This window comes from Taudactylus pleione, unplaced genomic scaffold (assembly GCF_031769625.1).
Source record: "Taudactylus pleione unplaced genomic scaffold, aTauple2 ptg001066l, whole genome shotgun sequence".
Lineage (NCBI taxonomy): Eukaryota > Metazoa > Chordata > Amphibia > Anura > Myobatrachidae > Taudactylus > Taudactylus pleione.
The window spans coordinates 728,599-739,158 of NW_028285467.1; positions in this window are offsets into that span (position 1 = coordinate 728,599).

A 10,560-nucleotide genomic window follows, 5' to 3' on the forward strand; every position below is an offset into this window, starting at 1 on the left:
GTAGACAAGCGACCGTCAGGTGGAGATGCTGGATCCGTACCTCCAGGGAGCTTGCCAGCAAGAGGAGGTCGTCTAGATACGGTAGCAACCGTATCCCCTGGCTCCGAAGGTGAGCCGCCATGACCTTGGTAAATACCCTTGGTGCCGTGGAGAGGCCAAAGGGTAGAGCCCTGAATTGGTAGTGGTTGTGGAGAATAGCAAACCGCAGAAACCGTTGGTGCGATGTTGCTATAGGCACATGGAGGTAGGCCTCCTGGATATCCAGAGAGACCATATAATCCCCCGGTTCTATCGCCAGAATGATGGAACGCAAAGTTTCCATCCTGAATTTGGGAACCCTGAGAAATCTGTTCAGGGACTTCAAATTGAGGATGGGGCGATGAGAGCCATTGGGTTTCTGCACCAGAAACAGCGCAGAGTAATACCCCATCCCACGTTGAGATTGTGGCACGGGTATAATGACTCCCGCCATCAGCAAGGCCTCTATGGCTTCCTGAACCTGCAAGGCCTTGGTTTTGTCCTGAGAAGGACTCGTGCAAAAAAACTGGCGAGGCGGCCTGTGCCGAAAAGACAGGGCGTACCCCTGGGAGACCACTTCTCGCACCCAGGCATCCGTGGTGGTATTGTGCCAGCACTGGGCGAATTGAAGAAGTCGGCCTCCCACTCTGGGGTCCCCCAGAGGGAGGCCCACCCCATCATGCCGAAGGCTTATCTTCTTGCTTGGAAGAAGGGCGCCTAGCACTCCAGGCTTGCTTCTTTGGCTTTGAGGCGGTCTTGGTTGCGGACTGCCTCGGGAAGGACTGACCTTTTGCCTTGCCCTGAACCCGAAAGGAGCGAAAGGCCGAGCTCTGGACCTTAGCAGGTGTCGTAGCTGAAGGGAGGAAGGCTGACTTGGACTTTGCCAGGGTATCTACTATTTTGTCCAGGTCCGGACCAAATAGTAACTCTCCATTAAAAGGTAAGGCCTCCAAGCCTTTCTTTGAATCAGCGTCTGCTCTCCAAGACCTCAACCACAAGGATCTGCGAGCAGATACTGCTGCCGCCGAAACCCTAGAGGTCAGCAAGCTAGCATCCAAAGATGCTTCTCCAATGTAGGAAGCGGCATCTCTCATCTGTCCTAACAACGCCCTCTGGACATCCGGAGCTTCATCCGTAAACGTATCCTCCAAGGCGATGGCCCAACCCTCAATGGCCTTGGCCACCCAGGAGATGGCCATGGATGGCCGGGCTACAGCCCCTGAGAGAGAGTAAATAGACTTTAGACAAGTCTCCACCTTCCTGTCCGTAGGATCCTTCAGCGAGGATATAGACGGCAATGGCAAAGTAGCACTCCTGATGAGGCGTGTTACATGGGAATCAACCGCAGGCGGAGTTTCCCATTTCTTACAATGCGCCTCCGGAAACGGATAATTGGACGCCAACCGCTTCTGTGGCAGGAATCGCTTACTGGGCGTCTGCCAGGCCACCGCCATGTGATCCGTCAACTGATCAAAGGGAACGCTGCAGAAGTAACCTTAGCTTTTTTAAAACTAGGATACCTCGACTTGGGAGCGGGTGCCTCATCCTCAATCAGAAGAATGGCCCGCACCGCCCTAACCAGAGCCCGCACATTGATGGAAGACTTAGTGTCTACCTCCTGGACTGAGGCATCTGAGGCTGAGTCATCCTGCACCTCGCCATCATCCTTTGGCCCCTCAGAGTCCGAAAAAAGCGCAGCCTGCGCCATAACTGTGCGTTTAGACGCCCTGGAGGGCACGTCACTGCGCAACATCGATTGAAAAGCCTAAGATGCTGCCGCCAAATCTTGGACAGTGTGGGAAAGCGCATCCACCCAGGGTGGAGATGCCACAGGAGCCTGAAACGACACCACAGCCTGCTGCGCCACCGGGGTGGACTGTATATACATTGGCAACCCCGCATAGGGACCAACAGGCTGAGACCCCGGGGGAGTCTGCAATAATTGTGGGACACCCGGGGAAAGGGGGATGGTAGGCTGGGGCAACGCCCTAGTAGGGACGGCAGTCGGGACCGACAGACGGTCCGCGATGGACACCAGCACCTGGGAAAACATCGCCCATGGTGGCTCCTGCGACATAGGAGGATTAGACGTACCAGGGACCGCCTGGCACCGTCCGCACAGGCCGTCCTGTGACAAATCCTCCCTATCCACTCCTGCAGAACAGCGCCTGCAGGAGAACAATACCGGAGCCACGGAGTGCTCAATCTCCTCCTCAGACATGACAGACTATATAATTAAATATACAGTTATGACATAGGAAGAAAACGTGCGCATTCACCAGTGTGCTGGACAACAGCCCACAAAATGGTACTGTGTAGCACACAACCGTATGTGACGGACCTCACGAATACGTGATCTATATAAGTGAGGTCAGTAGAAACACCCTTCCCCCGCACACCTTAGGTCTTGTAGGAGAAGTAAAGGGATAGGTATAAGCTGACAGTAAGTAGAAATTAGCACAGACAGGCAGCACTAGCAAAAGTCACATACCATGCAGGAAGATATACTCACTGCACCTTTCCACTACAATCAACCTGCCCAGATTCAGTGTCTGGGAGGGCTATAGTGCTGTGTACACTGTCCTTGTCGGGAGAGAGGTACACAGGGGGACCGGTCCGCATGCTCCCTGAGAGTATCTGCGCTGCCACAGAGAAAATGGCTGCTGGAGACCTCAGAGGAGGAGTGGCCATTTATCTGCAGCTCAGCGACGCCAGACTACTAGCTGAAAGGTGCGCTGAGCTGAGGGGAGGAGCCGCTAGACAGGGAAGGCTTCCTCCCCTGGCTAGCATATTACCCCCCAAGGTTGCCGGCATCCCGCTTGCCGTTTATTCACCCTGGTGGTCTAGTGGTCTGGCGGGGTATGCCTCGGCTGGAGGGGGAGCCCGCCGCCACCATTAGCGCCCCCGGTCTGTCCCCTAGACCGGGGGCATGGGACTGCATTTTTAAAAGGAACCCGCGCACCGCCGCTAATCAGCGGTGCGCGGCTTACCTGGATCTCCCCGGCGTCTCCGGCAGCAGTCCCGGGGGAAACTAGAGTCCGGCTAGTACAGACTCTGGCTTCCCCCGCCGCGATCCCCAGTGCAGTACTGCCGTCGCGGCGCCAGCAGGGAGAAGGAGCAGCAGCGTGGGCGTCTGTACAGACAGCCCATCGCTGCCGCTCTGGAGAAAAACTATTAAAAATAAATTTAACTAAGTTAAAACAAGAGATATGGTAAGAACTTACCTTTGTTATCTCTGTTTCTACGAAGTCCATAGGGTCCACAGGGTTGACCTTGGGGATATAGCTGGATCAGGATCCATGGGCACCACACAGTTAAGCTTTTAGCTCCCAGGATGCACTTGGGTCCTCCTCTATACCCCGCCCCCGAGCCACAGGCACCTCAGTTGGTAAGCAGCCTAGGCCGGAGGAGAATATGGAACAGAAGACTGGAACACACAAGAAACCATACTCACAGAAATGGGAGACGGAAAACCGGTGACCAGCCACACATCCCATTTGAAACCAGGTGCGTCAGGGCGGGCGCCCTGTGGACCCTATGGACTTCGTAGAAACAGAGATAACAAAGGTAAGTTCTTACCATATCTCTTGTTTTCTACTTCAGGGTCCATAGGGGGTCCACAGGGTTGACCTTGGGGATGTCCCAAAGCAGTTCAACTAAGGGCGGGGACGCTCCTGTGCTAAAAGGAGCACCCGGCGCCCAAAGGATGCATCCTGAGAGGCGAAGGTGTCAAACGCATAGAACCTCAAAAACGTTTGAATTGAAGACCAAGTGGCCGCCTTACACAGCTGAACAGCAGAAGCGCCACGTCTAGCAGCCCAAGAGGGACCCACAGACCGAGTGGAATGAGCCTTAACAGAGGCTGGCACAGGTAAACCCTCCTGTGCATAAGCCTCACAAATAACGGAACGAAGCCAACGGGCTATCGTTTGTTTGTTGGCAGGCCAACCCCTCTTGTGAAAACCAAAGAGGATAAACAAGGAATCAGACTTCCTAACCGAAGCCGTCCGGTCTACATAAATTCTAAGCGCCCGGACCACATCTAAGGAAGTCTCACCAGCTGAAAGATCAGGGGACTGAAAAGCTGGCACAACAAGTTCCTGATTAATATGGAACTTCGAGACCACTTTGGGCAAAAACTCAGGACGAGTGCGGAGCACCGCTCTGTCCTGGTGAAAAATCAGGAAAGGAGGGCGACAGGAAAGCGCCCCCAATTCAGACACCCTCCTGGCTGAAGCAATTGCCAGGAGAAAAACCGTCTTAAATGTCAGCCACTTGAGCTCCACCCACTCAAGAGGCTCAAACGGAGGACCCTGCAGGACCCGTAGCACCACTGCCAAGTCCCAAGGAGCCACAGGAGGCACAAAGGGAGGCTGGATCCTGAGAACACCTTGGAAAAAGGTGTGAACGTCTGGCAGTATTGCAATCCGCCGTTGAAACCACACGGACAAAGCGGACACATGAACCTTCAGAGATGCAAGGCGTAAGCAGAGGTCCAATCCTGACTGAAGAAATTCCAAGATCCTAGAAACTCGGAACACCTGAGGATCATAATGTCTAGACTCACACCACTGAAAGTAAGTGTGCCACACTCTGTGATAAATCCGTGCTGAAGCAGGCTTGCGTGCCCTGAGCATGGTACCAATAACCGAACTGGAGAAGCCCCGAGACCTCAAGACGGCTGTCAAAGACAGCCGACCCAGATCCGGGTAAAGACTCCTGAGATCGGAGTACCAAGGCCGTCTGGGCCACGCCGAGCCACCAGCATGAGCGTGCCGCCGTCCTGCTTGAATTTCCGCAGAACCCGAGGAAGTAGGGATATCGGAGGAAACAGATACGCCAGGTGAAAAGACCATTTCACCGACAGCGAGTCCACCAGACTTGCGCCTGCGTCTCTTGTCCTTGACCCGTAAACGGGCAACTTGTGATTGTGACGGGAGGCCATCAAGTCCAGCTCTGGCAGTCCCCATCTGTCCACGAGTAGCTGAAACACCTGTGGGTGAAGCGACCATTCCCCGGGATGCACATCGTGACGGCTGAGGAAGCCCGCTTCCCAATTGAGGACTCCGGGGATGAAGACCACCAAGATCGCTGGAATGTGACACTCCGCCCAAGTCAGGATGCGAGACACCTCCGACATCGCTGCCCGACTGCGAGTTCTGCCTTGGTGGTTGATATACGCCACCGTGGTGGCATTGTCGGACTGCACCTGTACCGCCCTACCTTGAAGAGCGGGGCCGGACGACTGCAGGGCCCTGTATACTGCCCGCAGTTCCAGGATGTTGATGGGAAGAAGTGCTTCTTCCGCAGACCAACGACCCTGGAGAGACAATGAGCCGGTCACTGCCCCCAACCCCGGAGACTGGCATCCGTCGTGAGCAGGACCCAGTCCGGGATCCAAAAGGGGCGCCCCTCGACCAGATGAGCTGTCTGAAGCCACCAAACCAAAGATTTCCGAACGTCCAGAGACAACACCAGCACCTGAGAGCGGATCCGGTGAGGTAACCCGTTCCATTCCGATAAAATCAGCCCCTGCAGGGGCCGGGAATGGAACTGGGCAAATTCCACCATGTCGAATGTCGACACCATGGACCCCAGAACTCTCATAGCCGAATGGACCGACAGGCGGCAACTGCTCAGGCAACTGCGTATCCACAGCTGTAGGGAGGCGACCTTCTCCGGAGTCAGGAAGATCCTTTGCTGACGCGAATCCAGCAGGGCTCCCAAATGAACCATCCGCTGTGATGGAATCAGGGAGGACTTTTTCCAATTTATCAACCACCCGTGTGCTTGCAGGCAAGCAATCGTCAGGTGGAGATGTTGAAGCAGTACCTCCGGGGAGCTCGCCAGCAACAGGAGGTCGTCCAGATACGGCAGCAGCCGTACATTCTGGTTCCGAAGATGTGCGGCCATGACCGCCATAATCTTCGTGAACACCCTCGGTGCCATGGAGAGACCAAAGGGTAGCGCCCGGAACTGATAGTGGTGTTGAAGGATAGTGAACCTCAGATACCGCTGGTGCGAAGATGCTATCGGAACATGGAGGTAGGCGTCCTGGATGTCCAGGGACACCATATAATCCCCCGGTTCCATCGCCAGAATGATGGAACGTAACGTTTCCATCCTGAACCTGGGAACTCTGAGGAACTTGTTCAGAGACTTCAAGTTGAGGATAGGGCGATGAGAGCCATTGGGTTTCTGCACCAGAACCAGAGACGAATAATACCCCGTCCCTCGTTGTGATTGAGGAACGGGAACAATGACCCCTGCTTTCAGCAAGGACTCTATAGCCTCCTGAACCTGTAACGCCTTGGTCTTGTCCTGAGAAGGACTCGTGCAGAAAAACTGGTGGGGTGGTCTGTGCCGAAAAGACAGGGCGTACCCCTGGGAGACCACTTCTCGAACCCAGGCATCCGTGGTGGTATTGTGCCAGCACTGGGCAAATAGAAGTCGGCCTCCCACTCTGAGGTCCCCCAGAGGGAGGCCCGTCCCATCAGGCCGCAGGTTTATCTTCCTGCTTGGAAGAAGGGCGCCGAGCACTCCAGGCTTGCTTCTTGGGTTTAGAGGCAGTCTTACTCGCAGACTGTCTCGGGAAGGACTGACCTTTTGCCTTACCCTGAACCCGAAAGGAACGAAAAGCCGAACTCCGAACCTTAGCAGGCGGTGCCGCCGAAGGGAGGAAGGCCGACTTGGATTTAGCCAGGGTATCCACTATTTTGTCCAAGTCCAGACCAAACAGTAATTCCCCATTGAAAGGTAAGGCCTCCAGACCTTTCTTTGAATCAGAGTCTGCTCTCCAGGACCGTAACCATAAGGATCGGCGGGCAGACACCGCTGCAGCCGATACCCGCGAGGTCAGCAGACTAGCATCTAAAGAAGCTTCTCCAATGTAAGAAGCAGCACTCATTTGTCCCAACAACGCCCGTTGGACATCCGGAGCGTCGTCCGGGAAGGTATCTTCCAATGCATTGGCCCACCCCTCAATGGCCTTGGCGACCCAGGAGATGGCCATGGACGGTCGGGCCACTGCCTCAGAGAGGGAGTAAATAGACTTTAAGCAAGTCTCAACTTTCCTGTCCGTGGGATCCTTCAGCGAGGATATCGACGGTAATGGTAAGGTAGTGCCCCGAGTTAAACGGGTGACATGGGAATCCACCGCCGGTGGAGTTTCCCATTTTTTACAATGTGCCTCAGGGAAGGGATAATTAGAAGCCAACCGCTTCTGAGGAAGGAGTCTCTTACTGGGCGCCTGCCAAGCTACCGCCATATGATCCGTCAACTGATCCGACAGGGGAAACACTGCAGAAGCCACCATAGTTTTTTTTAAACTAGGAAACTTCGACTTAGGAACCGGTGCCTCATCCTCTATAAGAAGAATAGCTCGCACCGCCCTAACTAGTGCTCGCACATTAATGGACGACTTGGTATCCATTTCCTGGACCGAGGCGTCCGAGTCAGTGTCATCAGGGACCTCCCCATCATCTGAGGATCCCTCTGAGTCCGATACCTGAGCAGCCCGTGTCATGAGTGGGCGTTTAGAAATCCTAGAAGGCATGTCAGTCTGCAACATTGACTGAAAAGCAGAGGAAGCGGCCGCCAAATTTTGCACGGAGTTGGAAAGCACATCCACCCAGGGTGGAGGAGTCGCCATAGGGGCCTGAAAAGGTACCACAGGCTGCTGCGGCCCAGGGGAAGCCTGTATATACATAGGCAAACCCGCATAGGGACCCACTGACTGAGACCCAGGAGGACTCCGCAATAACTGCGGAACACCCGGGGAATGAGGGATGGTCGGCTGGGGTAACGCCCTAGTAGGGAAAGCAGTCGGGACCGACAGACGGTCCGCAATAGACACCAGCACTTGAGAAAACATCGCCCACGGTGGTTCCTGCGTCAGAGAAGGTCTGGATGGGCCAGGAGCCACCTGGCATCGACTACACAGGCCATCCTGTGACAAATCCTCCCTATCCACTCCTGCAGAACAGCGTCCGCAGGATGCCAACACCGGAGCCACTGAGCGCTCAACCTCCTCGTCTGACATGACAGAATATATTATATATCTGGCAACAGGGCAGAAGTAAACGCACTCACCAGTGTGCTGAACAACAGCCCACAATATGGCACTGTGTAGCACACAACTGTATGTGACGGACCGCACAAATACGTGATCTATATAAGTGAGGTCAGTAGAAACGCCCTTCCCCCGCACACCTGTAGGGCTTGTAGGAGAAGGAAAGGGATAGGTATAGGCTGACAGTAAGTAGAAATTAGCACAGACAGGCAGCACTAGCAATAGTCACATACCATGCAGGAAGATATACTCACTGCACCATCCGCTACAATCACCCTCCAAGATTCAGTGTCTGGGAGGGCTATAGTGCTGTGTACACTGTCCTTAAATCGGGGGAGAGGTACACAGGGGGACCGGTCCGCGTGCTCCCTGAGATCTGCGCTGCCACAGAGAAAATGGCCCCCAGAGACCTCAGAGGAGGAGTGGCCTGGTAACTGCAGCTCAGCGACGCCAGACTCCGTGCTGAAAGGCGCGCTGAGCTGAGGGGAGGAGCCGCTGACAGGGAAGGCTTCCTCCCCTGGCTGGCCAATAACCCCCGGGATGCTGGCTTCCCGCTTGCCGGTTATCCCTGGTGGTCTAGTGGTCCCACGGGTTATGGGGGGCCCGCCGCCACTGCCAGCAGCCTCCGGTCTGTCCCCAGGACCGGAGGCTAAAGGACTGCATTTTAAGGCATTCCGCGCGCCGCCGCTAGCCAGCGACGCGCGGCTTACCTGAATCCCCGGCGACTCCGGCAGCAGTCCTGGGAGGTAGACAGAGTCCGGCTAGCACGGACTCTGCCCTCCCGCCGCGATCCCCAGATCAGTACTGGCGTCGCGGCGCCAGTCGGGGATCAGAGCGGCAGCGTGGGCGTCTGAATAGACAGCCCTTCGCTGCCGTCTGTAGTAAAAAGAAAGTATTTAAATAAATAAAATCTATTAGAAAAATAAAAAGCTTCTGGGGCTGCTCCTGCTGCATAGGGGTATAGAGGAGGACCCAAGTGCATCCTGGGAGCTAAAAGCTTAACTGTGTGGTGCCCATGGATCCTGATCCAGCTATATCCCCAAGGTCAACCCTGTGGACCCCCTATGGACCCTGAAGTAGAAATAAAAATTAAAAGCTTTAGGGGGCTGCTCCTGCAGCCCCCCCAGCAGGGTGACCCGACTCCGGCCGGGCACCATCTTAAACTGAGGTGCCTGTAGCTCGGGGGCGGGGTATAGAGGAGGATGGATCCGAGTGCATCCTGGGAGCAGCTGAAAGCTTTAACTCTGTGGTGCCCGAGGATCCAGGATCCAGCTATACCCGAAGGTCGCCCTGTGGACCCTGAAGTAAAAAAAGGGAGAGGTATAAGCTAACAGAAAAAAAGGAAACAGACAGCAGCGCTATAACATGTCACATACAATGCAGAATATACAATATAACCACAGTGGGAACTAAAATCAGCTACAGCGCTGTATAACCTGGCCCTTGGGAGAGGTATATACGAAGATTGGAGCAAGCGTTCCTGGAGACCTGAATGCAGAAAATGGCTGCCGTGATGCTCAGAGGGGGAGGTGGGGGAGGGAGGAGCAGCAAGACCGCAGTGGAATGGCGCCCTGAGCTAGGGGAGGGGCCGCAGGGAGAGCGTCTACTCCCCCATGCTGACAACAACCACTGGGTCCCTGCTCGTAGTAATGTCCCCTGCACCAGTACATGGTCTAGTGGAGTCCCAGACAAACCGGTGTCCACACCAGCACCTCCGGTCTGTCTCCCGAGACCGGAGGTAAGACTGCACATAGACGCGGGTCCTCGCATTACCTGTCCCCTTGAGTCCCGGCTGCAGTCTGGGGTCTGGGGAGCTCTGCTAGCTAGGTCCCCCTCAGAGCCCCGCCGGGAATACCTAGCCGAGGGCTGGTATCACGGCGCTGCGGAGGGGTGATGGAGGATTGTCTTCGCGCTGCTGCTCTGTAGGAAATAAATTAAAGGTAAAGTCATAAAAATAAGCTTAATAGCAGCCCCACTGTTATAACGGTGACCCAGCTCCTGCCGGACACAATGAAACTGAGGTGCCCTCAGGCTGTGGGGGGGGGGGGTATAGGGGGAAGGACCGGAGCATGCTGGGATTGAAAAGCTTTGCTGTTGGTGTCAGGTCCTCCAAGTCCCACCTACACCCCAATGTCTTAACCAAATCACTGTCACTTACACAGGGAGTCCACACATACAGAGATAATATTTGCATACACGTGATTACAGCTTATAAATAAATTATTGACACACACATATATATATGGGCCTTATATACACACACACACACATATATATATTATATACACACACATTATATGTGTGTGTCAATAATGTAGTTATAAGCTCTAATCACGTGTATGCAAATTGTTGCTTAACTAGCAGATATAACACATACCGCGCCACTGCAGCTTAATATGTTTTACTCATGTGTATTTTATATCTGAATGGTTTCATGCGGGCGATTTCGGGATCCTGGTGCGGCCTGCATA